The sequence below is a fragment of the Uranotaenia lowii genome, chromosome 2 (assembly GCF_029784155.1).
Source record: "Uranotaenia lowii strain MFRU-FL chromosome 2, ASM2978415v1, whole genome shotgun sequence".
Classification (NCBI taxonomy): Eukaryota; Metazoa; Arthropoda; class Insecta; order Diptera; family Culicidae; genus Uranotaenia; species Uranotaenia lowii.
This window is the reverse complement of record NC_073692.1, coordinates 42,909,409-42,923,732: the sequence shown is the minus strand read 5'-3', so window position 1 is coordinate 42,923,732 and position 14,324 is coordinate 42,909,409. Positions and strand designations below refer to the sequence as shown.

The 14,324-nt window shown below is 36.5% G+C and overlaps 1 protein-coding gene across 1 annotated transcript in view; it reads left to right on the top strand.

Annotated features, from left to right (window-relative positions):
* Nucleotides 1–14,324, top strand: part of LOC129742559 (sodium/calcium exchanger 3-like) — a 238,675-nt gene that overhangs the window by 173,008 nt on the left and 51,343 nt on the right. The window lies entirely within an intron of this gene.

Below are 14,324 nucleotides of genomic sequence, written 5' to 3'. Positions count from 1 at the left end.
CTCTTGAACATGGCTTCGCACCAAGTTTCACGTTGATCGTATCAGTTGTTTCTGAATATTGTTAGAATGATGTCATATTTTTATTAATTTTGTATGGGAGCCTCCCTTTTTTTAAGTCGGAGAGATTTGAAAGCATTTTAGAAACCATATCTGGCCCCAAAAATCCTTATATACCAACTTTTACAATGATTGGTTCAGTAGTTTCCGAATCTATAGAGAACAGACAGATAGAGTCTCCATTCATTAAAATTGGAAGTGTCTATCAAAACAATATATAATCTGATTTTATTAAAACTAATTTGTCAATTCAATAAATGATCCCACTATGTCAAAACGCTTACGTATATACATTTTTAACAATCCTTAGAGGATTGTTTAAACTTAGTCAAGTTTTTATTAATTTTGTATGGGAGGCCCCATTTTTGGATTCGGAGGGGTATGAAAGTATCATCGAAACCATTCTCGGTCTTCAAAACCGCTACATACCATATTTCACGTTGATAGGTTCAGTAGTTTCCGAAAATGGTTTGCGGTGTGTCAAATTTTTATCAATTTTGTATGAGAGCCCCTCATTTTGGATTCAAAGGGATTTCAAAGTGTTATAGAAGCCACTCACGGTCTTGAAAACGGCTACATACCAGATTTTACGTTGATCGCTTCAGTAGTTTACGAAAACTGTTTGAATTGTGTCATATTTTTATTAATTTTGTATGGGAGCCCCCTCTTTTTGGTTAGAGAGAAAGGTTTGAAAGTATTATAGACACTATTTTCGGTTTTGAAAATGGCTACATACCATATTTCACGTTGATCGGTTCAGTAGTTTCCGAAAATTGTTCGGATTGTGTTATATTTTTATTAATTTTGTATGGGAGCCACCTTACCTTTAAGTCGGAGCGATTTGAAAGTATTTTAGAAACCATCTCCGACCCCAATTTTCCTTTCAAATATCCATTTTTCCTTCTCCGTTTTCCGATTCTTTTTGCACTCTTCCTAATTTAAATTCTTCATTTTTTCTCCCTTTCCCAAAATTTCTTGTTATATTATTCACCTTCATCCTTTCTCTCTTTTTCTGTCTTTTATCCATTTTGCAATTTTTCTAAAATCCATTTGCAATTCAAAATGTTTAAGGAAGGATTCGGTGATGACACTGTCCCTCTCAGGAGTTTGTACTACCCATTTCATGGTACTATCCCTCGCAGGGGTTTGAATATTCAGTATCTACGTACTGCCCCTCCCAGGAGATTGTGCCTTCTTTAGTTGGTACGACCCCTCTCAGGAGTTTGGCCTATTATTTACTTAGTACAACCTATTTCAGGGGTTGTACCTTCCATATCTAAGTACTGCCCCTCGCACCTTCAGTATCTAAGAATTGCCCCTCGCAGGGCATTGTACCTTACATATCCAAAAACTGCCCCAGGCAGGGGTTTGTAACTTCCATTTCTTGATATTGCCCCTCTCAGGGTCTGTATCTTTCTTGCTTCGTACTGCCCCTCTCAGGGGTTTGCTCTTTTCTGAACTTCGTACAGTCTCTTGTAGGGGTTTAAACATTTTACATCTAAGTACTGCCCCTCTCAGGGGTGTGTACCTTTCTCGCTATGTACTGCCCCTCTCAAGGGTTGGTACTTTTTTTTAACTCTTCACAATTTCTCTTTCTAATTAGGACAAACGCTCTTAACAACCAAAAGTTTCCAAGCACATTAACAGAAACTTACCTTCTAATGAACAAGTTTAGCCCTTCTTCCATCTGTTTTTTTTGTTTATTCATTGGAAATAAACATATTTTCACTTCATTCCCTCTGAGATTGTCATGAAAGAAGGTCATAAGGACGGATGGGTAATTGGGTAATTTTAATAAATGTAATTAATTTGAAAAGTTTAAAGTTTTTGATAAAAGTAAATATTTTTAGACGTCTGATGATGGGTGAAGAAAAGTAACCCGAAACGTTACGTAAATTTTAAAAGTTGTTTCACTCACCGAAAAAACTCAATAAGAATAAACCGTACAAGTCAAAAGTTGTCGAAGAATATGATTATCAGAGTAGAAGAGTAGGAGGTCGTCCAAAACGTAGACCATCATCGTTTTTCAGTTTCTCAGAGTAGATAGCAGTCCAATATTGTTCAGCGATCGTTCAACTACCTTAGTCAAAGTCGAAGGTTCTTAGGGTCATACATAGGGAGAATCAGTTATGATCAGCTTCAAATTTCGTCTGGGGCAAAGGGAATCTAACCTGAATTTGACTTCATCATGTTCAACCAAAAATCCAGGCAATGTCCAGACAAATTTGGGCAAAACCAAGGATTTTTGCAACATAAATGAAGAAAAAAAACTTTTGAAAATATTTGTATCATCAAAATCATCAAAATTACATCAGCAGATATAAATCGTATTTGAGGCTTCCAATAACCCCATCATGAATATTTTGATAAAAAGTTGCTCAAAATATACGTTGAAAAGTTATAATGACTCAAGTTGATTTTTTTTTTTAAATTCCAAATAAAGTAAGTAAAACTGGGCAAAATTCTTGCTATTTTCAACAAAATCTGGGCACCCAAATTCTGGAGATAGAAAATAAATATTGGGTTCAAACTCTTGATACGGTGAGTACGGTCCGATACTGTTCCCAAATAATGTATCATGAGTTTGAACTCATTATCTAATTTCTAACTCCAGAAGATTCTGAATAAAATTTTCAAATCCTCAAGTTCATAATCCAACACCATTTGTCGTTTCAATCAATCTTTTTCTCGAATCAAATCTTTTCTCGGTCAGTGTTCCCGGAATCAATTTTCCGACTTGAGGAAAGCTAAACTAGCTCGTTACTCAAAGTTTCGATTTCCGCCAGCAAAAAAATGGGGGGCCATGAAAAAACATTATTCCACCAGATTAGACCCAAACCAAGAGCGGCGCCCAACCGTCGTTTATAACAGCAGAGCGCTGACCAAACACAGTCCATCATCCTTCCAGTAGAGTGGAAGCTGCGCAGGAAACGAGGGGCAGGTCGGCAAATTTCCCACAGCGAATTTGCACAGCGCATTTTCACGCAAATACATAAATAAGTCGTAAATCAAAATTCAAATAAATCCCGGCAAAAATGATTTGCGACCGATCGTTTTCTCCGAGTTGCTTTCACTTACTGGATTTTAGGATTTCTTGGAGCGTCGCCGGTTTACCGTCAGCAGTTGAAATCACTTGGTCATGCGAATGTAAGTGTAAGTGCTATTCGTGTAATAATTCGGTACAAATTGCTCGAATCGAATCGAAAAAAGTGTGTGAACCATTAACGATTTTGATTGGAGGAACCTTCCGCAAGTTTAACTTTTCGAAGGCTAGTTAAGCACTTACAATTATTTTTTTTTCAATGACATAAATCTCCTGAGATTAGAAATAAATGTCCAGCAAAAACAATTCATGTTCGTCATTCCCTTTCATTCCTAATAAACCATCTGGTGGCACCGGGTTTGAATTTTGTTGGAGATCTCGTTAAAAATTTCACGACTTTACGCCCCGTTCAATTTATTTGCGCTTCGAAATCGGCTGGATTCCTCTTCTGTGAAATCAGCAGACAAGAAGCTAAATTATCGTCGCGCTGCTGCTAGGGAAATCCCCTTGGAAACGAGGCAGACAGGGAGGAGGAAGGAAAAGGCACCAGGGCGTCTGTCGAGAGGAAAACTTTTAATCAGATGTAAATTCATTTTCACCCGCTGGAGTGGGACGAGCGTTTTTCCTTCGCCATGCTAAACTACACTCTTTATTTATTTATTTATACTTTTTTATGCTGTTTCTTCTCGGCGCATTCCACAGCTTGGAAGCGCAAGTCCTATCGAGGAATTTTTGTAGTCAAAGTGAGAGTTTTTTTCTTCATCAGCCCTCCCCATGTTGTTCTTTCTAATTCGCAACCGCAAGTTTTATTAGATTGGACACAGAGCAAAGACGAGCGCAAGTTGGAAGGATGATTTTTCACCCATCTGATTACGTCTGAACGAGGTGTTATGAAGCTGCCTTTTCATCAATGCACTTCAATTTTTAAAAGTGTGCCTTCTTCGAAGTTCAATATTCTTTAAATTAAACATTTAGTAGAAATCACTGAACGAATTCCAAACTCGATGAAGATAAACGTGATGTAATGAAACAGCGTTTGAATGACATATAGGGTCATTTGCTTCTATGGCGACCGTCATAAATCAATATGTTTAATTTGTTGCATTATAGGCCCTGGCTACGTTTAAAAGTGGCTTGAAATTTTTGGCGTAGCTGCGTAGCTCTTTCCGGACATAATTTGCAACCGTGTGATTAGCTTTGCCAGTACAAAATGACCTCAAATTGACTCAGACGACTGAGGAAGTCGTTCCAAGTTCCGGCGGTTTTTCTTATTAAAGATAATCGCGATTATCCTTGCTGATTCTGCTGATGCCTCAGAGTTTGTTGTCCTCGGTTTCCTCCGTTCAACATCCACCGAACTCGCGCCTCCCACCGTTCACCGATCTCGAAGTTGATAATCGGATGGATCTCGGAGCTTTATCATGCCCCGCCCCTTCCGGCTATCATTTTCATTGTTTTCGGCTTAGAATTGACAAATCTGCAGTTCTGTGGGGTGGTGTTGGCATTTTTGACACCGAGTCAGTTTTTTTTTTGTTGTTATCACTTTATCACCCACCGTCATCCCGAGCTTCCTCCTTTCACCAACCCACATAGCTCAACTGACCAAAGACCAGCCAAAGCAGACAAGTGAAAACGAGATTTATGACCCAGATGATGAAATATCATTTGGGGAGGACGTGATTCGGTCTCAGACTATCCTGCAGGCAGCAACCGCCCCCGGCCATTTGCATCCGACTGACTAGTCCGGAGACACTGGTTCGCCATTTTTATTTCCGTTGCTTATCGCGAGCACATCGAAATAATAACATTCATCAGCAAAAATATACCGTTTTTCGTTCGGCGTAATAAAAATCTACATTTTCCCGGATGAGTTTCAATTATCAGAAAGATTTACGATTAGCTTTTTATGGCAATTTTTTCATTTTGTCACCTTGCACATTGAAACTAACAGGAAAGTTGAGAACAAAGTTTTAAAGAACGTTAACGGTTAATTTGTTTTTTTTTTACGAATTTTAGCGTAACATTTCATACGGGCGAAGCTGCCAAATGTAAACAAATCAAGTAAACGGTTAATCTGGATACACGCGGTTGCACTTTACTCAATGAGCACGGTTTCATCTTAAAATCAATTAACACTTTCAAATCATTGATTAAATTCAATTGGGCGAAACTTCCTGTTGATGCATTTTCGTTAGAACGTGAAGTTCTGCCAATTTAAAAAAGGTTAATTTTTTTTTGTGTAGGATCAAAGGGCGAAACTTCAAAACCAAAAAAAACGGCCGATCAATTGGGCGAAACTTGCAGACGTAACTGAAACTAAAACAAAAAAAAAAGGATAAACTCGAAAACATCTTAAATTTAGTGAAAAAAGTTAAAGTTCTTGATATTCATCGAACAATGACTGAATACAATGCACATTTCTTGATTTCATGAATAAAAAGAGGCCGATTTTTTTTTCAAATAGGTTTTGATTAGATGTTCCGACATTTCAAACGCGTTTTTCTCGTTTCGAACTAGCTGCTAGTATCGACCTTATAAAATGTTACGCTAGAATAACTTTTAAGCCAAGCTTTTAGGGATGCTCAAGTTTCTCAAATCTCTTTTTATTTAATTGAATCCCAGGTATAAGATGCTTGAGATTTTAAACACCTCAGATTGAAAACAAAAGTTTCCACTTCGTCAGAAGAAGAAAAAAATCAAGGTAAACCCAAGCTACAAAAGTAACTCCAACATCCTCCAACTCCAGCCGGGAAAGCTTCTCACGGTGCAAAACTTTTGATGTCTATCAGAACTTCAACGTCAACTATTAGTACTGGGGTGAAATCAGCAATGTAGTGCATCTGATCTGACACTTTAAACCAAGGTTGTGAGATCTCTCGAGTGTGATTTTTCCTTTGTGAATCTCAGTGAGATGCTTATTAATCTCAGCATCACAAAAAATAACTGCCTAAAATGTTGACGTTTTCTCAGCCTAAGAGTCACAAACAGAAAAACTACTGTTTTGAAGGACGGATGTTTCTGATGCTTAGCTTAGCATGGTTGACAACTCATATCCACCTTAAATCATTAAACTCGAAATGCTTCATTTACAGGTTTTTTTTTAAATCGATTCTAGAGGAACTTCGTATTGTTTAAATTTGTTTTCAAACTATACATTTCGAATTCTATGATCGCTTGCGTGGCTAAGCAGAACAAGTTCTAAGTCGCCAATGCACAGTTTTCTAGGAAGGAACTTTATCGTGACAAAAGTAATCACGAAGATACTTTGAAAGATAGACAAATGGTGTCTTCAGCAAAAATGCTCACCAAACCATGTGATTTAATATTCTTGAACCAAATATTAGAGCGTGTCATTTTTGCAAGATATACATATCAAAACTTTTTCCAGTGAACAGATAGTGCCAAACTGTCTTCTATAAAGTTGTAGCCAATTGTTTTTGAGGAAACTTAACTGAAAACATCACAAACATATGACGTTCCGTAAGCGAGTTATTATTTTTTGAATATAAAAAAGTTAGGATGTGTCGAAAAAACCAGCATTCTGGCTATAACTTCTGTACATGAATTAATACATTAAAAATGTCTTCTAAGCATTTGTATGAAATGAAAATTCGCATATTTTTCTCTCAAAGAAAAATTTGCAAATTTTACTTTTATACAAATGCTGAATGCTTAGGAAACATTTTTAATGTATCAATTCATGCACAAAAGTTATAACCAGAATGCTGTTTCATTTGACAAATCTTAACATTTTAATGTGTAATATTTGTGCAAGGGCCAAAAAATGGTTCTTGGGACTAACAGTTCATTCACAATGCACGAAACTGATGCTCTCCCTTTGAAAATAATCAATAACGGCGCCGGCCACGTCCTAGTAGTCAATGAGGAATGAAGGCAGAATTGTTAGTAGGATACTTTATAGGATCAGTTAACAACCTTTTGTCCCTTTATATTCCAAAGATAAATTTTGAAAAATTCAGAAACAAATGTAAGTCAATATCACCAACTATAGAAACCGCCTATACGTCTGCGAATCTACAGTTGCGTTCAAAAAAGAATGAAATCGCATGAAGCTGCGCACCCACTACCAACTTTGACAAGCTGCCATTTCTCTCTCGGTTAATATTTTTTCATGAAAATTTCACACATTTTAGTTCAACTATTCAACTTACATTAAACAAAATTTGAAGACTTTTCAATGACAAAAAACAAAGATACAGCGTTTCCCGTAAAAAAAAGAAATTTGGAATTGCTTCTCTAAATTTGCTGTATCTTTGTCAATTTTCATTGTAAAATCTTGAAATTTGGTCCAAAGATGTAAAAATGTTTTATCTAATACCAGGCCAAGTTTCGTCAAAATCGATGAATGTGATCAAAAATAGTACCGGGTTGAAGATGAGGTTCATTATCGACCAGCAGACGATTTCATTCTTTTTTGGACGGATGTTCCCAGATAACCAGAAATCGTAAAGAAGTGTTCATTGTAGATTGTTTAAGCATTCAGTTTAGATTGGAATTGTATAAACATCATGTTGTGGCTTAACCAAGTTATATTTTATCGTTTATGGTTTGTATAGTTCATTATTTACGATAACATTTTGTTAATCGTATAGAAAGATCAATAAAGTTGTTTTGAAATTGTGTAAAGCTCAATATTAAATCCCACTGTACAATTAAGCAATCTTTCTTGCTTGCGATCTTTGATGACGTATTATTTCCATGAAAAGTCGTACAGTAATTGTGAGAACATCGTATAATGGAATTTGAACAATCTGTTCGTACTTGTCATTCAAAGTTTCTTATTGAAATAAACTTGATCCATTAATAATTATTAATAATGCAATTCCTATGCTAAGAAGTATCGTAATCATCTTATGTCAACAATTGCAAAAATTGGAAATCCTTTACAAATTTTGTTGCAAAAATGAAGTCAGTTTTAATTAAGAGAAAAATTATAAAAATGAAAAAAAGTGGCACATACAGTCGGGGTTTGCAAAAACACAGGCGACGCTTCAAACAATCCGGTTCTGTGATAAACGATTCCATAGAATCAGATGCTGCTTCTAAGACATCTCCGACAGAAAAAGATTCAGTGTTGTCCCACGAAGTGTCCCATGGAAGTCAAGAAATGTTCGATTCTTTAGAATCCAGCGAATTTAATATTCCGGGTAATGTTTGATGTGAAAGCTGTGTATGAATGATAAATAATACATCCTAATTTAATTTTAGCAGCAAATCCTTCGCTTGACACTGAAGAATTCCGAACCAGTGAAAATCAGCTTGATTATAGTGAATCCATAAAACTCGATAATTCTGGTACCTTTTAAAAATAAAATAGCTTTAACTTAATACTTATCAAATTATTTTTAGACCCAAGTCCTCTTAAAACTGAACTTCAAAAATGGGCTTCAGAGTTTCATGTTTCGCAGTTAGCACTGAAATCATTACTCGCGATATTGAACCAGAATCTGGATGTGAATCTTCCTGCTGACCCAAGAACACTAATGAAAACTCCAAGAAACACGACGTTCATCAGTATGGCCGACAATGGACAATATTGGCATCATGGGTTCGAGTTTTGCCTTCGAAATTTATTCGATAAGCTCGATAGATCCATATCTATTTCTATTAACATCAATGTTGACGGCTTGCCGATTTTTAAAAGCTCTCTCAAAAATTTTTGGCCAATTCTTTGCTCTGTTCAGGAGTTTCCGGAAATGCCTCCATTCGCTGTAGGTATTTACTACGGGACCGCTAAGCCGAAAGATGCATCAGAGTTTCTTACACCTTTCATCGACGAGCTGCTGCCTATATTGGAAGCTGGGATGACAGTAAACGGTTATTTGATTACTGTTAAAATACGTTGCTTCATCTGCGATAGCCCGGCGCGTGCTTTCATAAAAGGCGTAACAAGCTTTAATGGTAAATTTGGTTGCCTAAAATGTACTACGAAAGTGCAATATTTGCATATCACAAATACTATGGTGTACCCCGATATAAATGCTACAAAGCGTACCGATGAAGACTTCCGTGAAAAGAAATATTTAGATCATCAACGACGGGATACTCCTCTAACTAAACTCCCAATAGATCTGATTGAAGACGTCATTGTAAGCGGTTCTCTTCACCTGTTGGAATTGGGAGTAATGAAAAAATTACTAACCAGCTGGCGTACTGGAAAAATGACCAACAAAGCTAAATGGAGTACTTTTGAAAAAGCTAAAATTTCCGAATTTCTCGTGAATGTCAGGTTTCCTTCTGAAATCCATCGTCGCATGCGGTCTCTTGAATTTGTATCGTTATGGAAAGGATTAGAATACCGCAGTTTTTTGAACTATGTTGGAATAGTCATATTGAAAAGTTATTTACCAGAGAAATACTATGACAATTTCGTTTATTTGTACTGTGCCATTAGAATTTGTTCAGCTAATAAGTATAAACATCTACTCCCAGTAGCGCGATGCCTATTCAATGATTTTATAAATAGTTTTAAGTCTTTATATGGTGTAGAATATGTTACCAGTAACATCCATAATCTGTGTCATGTTGTTGATGAGGTCGAAAGGTTCGGGGATTTGTCAACACTCAGCGCATATCCATTCGAAAATTATTTGCACACATTAAAAAAATTGCTTAAAGCAGGGCCAAATCCACTAGCGCAGGTGGCGAATCGTATTTCAGAGAATATGAATGCAGGAGAGTCATTTTCCTTTGAAGAGCAGATCATAAGTAAATCTCCAATATCAGTTGAGAAAACCGAAAAGATTTGTAAAATCACTTTCCCAAGTTTTATATTGAGCACTGCCTGTAAAGATAGATGGTTTTTATCAAAATCATTGAAAATTGTTTGCGTCGTAAACATAATCGAAAGTAAAAATGACTGGAAGATTGAAGGGCAGCATCTGCTAAACCAAGCAGATTTTTTCTCAAAACCATTTAAATCATCTGTTATACATATTTATGTTGCAAATCAAAACCTTAAAAACCGATCAAAAAATAATTTGTACGAATGCAGTGCGATAATGTGTAAACTTGTAGCTATTTCTTGTGCAGATGGAACTGTATTTATACCACTCATACATACTTTGAATTAAACAGATTGTATTCTTGTCACATGTTCTGAAAATAAAACAATTGATACAGTATGTGTTTATTTAATTTTTCTCTTTCTTTGTTTTTCTTTTTTAAATCTCAAACTTAGGACAAAATCAAAATTAATTTCTCTTTCTTTGTTTTTCTATTTTAAATTTTAAACTTACGAAAAAATCAAAATTAACGCGAAAATTCAAACTAATCATTATCAATCTGTGGTTCATTGTAATTCTCCTCTTCAAGAATACCACCATCGTCAATCTCTATCTCCGTCTCTTCTTCATTGCATGTCTCTTCATCAGTCGCTTCTTCGTTGCTTGCTTCTTCCGACTGTTCTTCTTCAGTTCCTTCTTTCATGGTAGTCTGCTCTTTGACTACACGAGCTTTTCCGTTACTCTCGTTAACGTCTTTGCGAATCCGTCCCGGACGAACCGTAGACTTTCGAAGCAGACGGCTCTCGGACCGTTGCTTACAATGTCGGAAGAGTTTAGTTTTACAGAAAGCTTCGATCATGTTAGCATTGTAAGTTGGATCGCCAACTTGGATGATGTGTAACAGTAACTGTGTTACGTTCCCGTATTCGCGAAATCCTCGCTTGCATTTATCACCGCGACTTATTCCCGTCCATGTAAATTGCTTCCAAAAATCGCGTGTAAAAAGACAGTCCACTAAAGCGTAGAATGCATTGTCACCTCGACCGTAATAAGCATTGGGAATAACGATTTTTGCAAAATAATCAACCTGCTATGATAAAATGTGTAAGGATAGTTGTAAGCAATCATTACTTAAAACTTAAAAAAATGTTCTAGGAGTTGAGTTCGTTTGTCTGTGGCATAGCTTTTCACGGAATTTGTAGCAAATTTGAATCGGCTCATTCAATTATTAAGAAAGAACTTGGATAAATGAGAGGGAGAAAGAGAGAGAGACAGAGTGAGAGGAGTGGGGGAGGGGTGTAGAAATAGAGAGAATATTCAAATTAAACTTACGTAACATGTGAAGACCTCTCTATTCGCCAGTCTGATGTTCCACTCGGCGAGGTCCTCCTCATCTTTAATCAGAACATGTTTTTCCGCACAATCAAGCACACTGTTCTGGACGGAATTGACACTTGACGTTGGCTTTTGCATTTCCATCAGAACTGCCATCCGGGAAAATCCTTCCTGAAAGCCCTCTTTCATGCAACGATCCACAGTAGCCTGAACAATTGCTGGAATAGTAGTCTGAACAGCTTTGTGAATGGATTCAGAAACCGTTCCCTTCACGGTTGTCGCAATAAACCGCTTTAATTCCTCATTCAACGATGCTTGAGTATGAACATTAGAATTATCTAGAAGTTAATAGTGAAACTATGATAAGTGTGTCTTGTCTTTTCACGTCTTGTAAAACTCACCTGTGATGTTAGCTGTCTCGATAATTTCTTCATTCGCAATGGGAGGTGTTTCAATGTAGTATACGTTGTTACTGGAATGTAGCGAAAGATTACCAACTGCGTCAGGATACTGGACCAGCTCAGTGGAGTACAAAAAATCTTCAGGTACAGTAGGAATTTCCATCTTAGGGCCTTTCGGAGCATTCATCTGGGATTGATGTGATGCAAAACCTGTCACTACTTGCTGTGTATTTTGGAAGTTTGGAGGAGCCGGTTGAGATGGCTGGGATGACGATGCTTGCTGGGTCTTTGGATGAGCCGGATAAGACGCTGATGTAGATGAGGAAGCTGGCTGGGTCTTTGGAGGAGCCGGATAGGATGATGCTGATGACGAAGCTTGCTGGGTCAGAACTGAAAATTAAAAAAGGTCATAAATTCAATTATTTAAATCCGTTTGAATTACTTTTAACTGTACCTTGACACATAGCATCGTAATTGGTCTGAGGATGCACTTTTTGTCGCTTAGCAGCAGATTTGAGAAGCTTTTTCTTTCCCTCTATGTCCGAAACCTCTTTGTTCTCCATCGTCGTTACAGCTGCTTCCGCTGCAGCAAAACTGCGAAACTTTTTGAACAAAATAGCTGGAATGCGTTTTGTCGATCCATGGTACTCGGTTCCACTTTCACGCATCTGCTCTATCTTTTCACAAGACAAATGTTTCGGCCAGAGCAATTTGTTTTGCTTCACCCATGATGATGGGACCGCCAGTACCTTGAATTTGTTGTTTTCAACAAATTGTACGACACTGAACATCTGAAATGCAAGTATTATTTATAATTTACATAAAACAGTTGAATTGTATCAAATACTTACGGTTAAAACAGCAAAGATCACGGAGACAACTTAAAAGTTGAACACTAGATTTCTTGTTTTGGCAATGATTGTTTACATTTATGCAGTGCTGCCAGATATGCTTTGATTGCATGGTTTCTGCGATTAAAGTTTTTGCTATATGTGTGTTAAATTTTTTGAATTGCATATACATAGACTTCTTTTATTTGCTTATTAAATTTTACACTTATTTTTCCAACGTGGATTTTTTACTGATCCTTGGGGTGCAGAGTGGCCTGCTTTACGGAGTGCAGATTGGTCGACTTCCGCACCAGGGTGCAATCTTTTACTCGACGTTACTGGTGCTGTGGTCTCTTTTTATTACTGGTTTTATCGCGGTTTTCTTACTTGGACTTTCAATGTAGCGTTTTTCAGTGAATTTTCTTAAACAAAGTTGAATCAATTACATGTTCAACAACTTATGTAACCACCGCGCTTAAAAAATATAGGTGTACTCAGATAAAATAATAAAAAATTTTGCACGCAGCTTTGTCAGAAATATTGGATTAATATATTTAAAAGAAATGAATTGCAAAAGACGGCACGTCTTGCAGATATACTGAAAACACTGACATCATCTATGTTTTGCAGATTGTCGAATTGTTTAACCGTACAGTAAATAGCAAGCTAAGATCGCACAGCGCTGAATACTATTATTGATTGTAATAGAATCGTCAATGAGATAAGATAAAGTTATATTTAAAAAAACGGCATCTATAAATAGATTTGGATTCCGAAATGATGCAGTCAGTGGTATTTTATACGATCAACTGATTTTTAAACGGAGCTCTCGACTGTACATGAACAAATTTGCTTGTTGGTATCAACATGAAATGGCACCGAGGAAGCATCGAAGGATAGGGATCGGAACGTTGTGAGTTCGAGACTGAGGGAAGATTGATCAAAAACATATGCATTATCAAACCAACAGTTAATGTTAAGGACGTTCACAGGATGACAATATGCAAACGCAGTATTTGAAAATTGGCATTCAGTTTTTTTTTTAACACGGTGTTCATCAATTTAATCAAAGACACAAAAAGTTGTATATGGTTAAATTTTTTTTCGCAGTAAACATTAAATTCTATTGTATTTATGTTCGCGGCGTTTCATAGTAGAATCGTTATAAGGGAAAAATATAATTGCTTTGGAATACAGTAACAATAAATTGTATTAAATGGCGAAGGAAGTTGTACAAACCTCAGGCTACCTGCAAAAGGAAATTGTAATCAAATTGTAAGACAGGCAAGAGAAAGTTGTAAGTTGTACAATCCTAAGATTTTGTGCTAAGCAAAGTTGCTATCAAATTGTTGAAAATGCAACACAAAGTTTTATATTTTCAAGGTGAGCAAAATTTGGTCCGTATATTGCCTCCACTTTGGTACGTACAGGCTCATATAGAATATTCTATACAACTTTTTCAGATTGTACAAAAGTGCGTATATCTCAGAAACAACTGAAATATACAGACCAAAATGTTCACTGGGTTTGTATTTAATACATTGGAATTCATGTATTCTTGGTTTTTTCTTTCACAAAATTACGTGCTTAGCAATTAACAACATTCTTCGTGATAGCTTTTGGTTTTGTGAAAGAAAAAACCAAGAATACATGAATTCCAATGTATTAAATACAAACATCCGTCCAAAAAAGAATGAAATCGTCTGTTGGGCAATAATGAACCTCATCTTCAACCCGGTACCATTTTGGATCATGTTCATCGATTTTGACGAAACTTAACCTGATATTAGATCAAACATTTTTACACCTTTGGACCAAATTTCAAGATTTTACTATGAAAATGGTCAAACATACAGCAAATTAAGTGAAGCAATTCCAAATTTCCTTTTTTTACGGGAAAAGCTCTATCTTT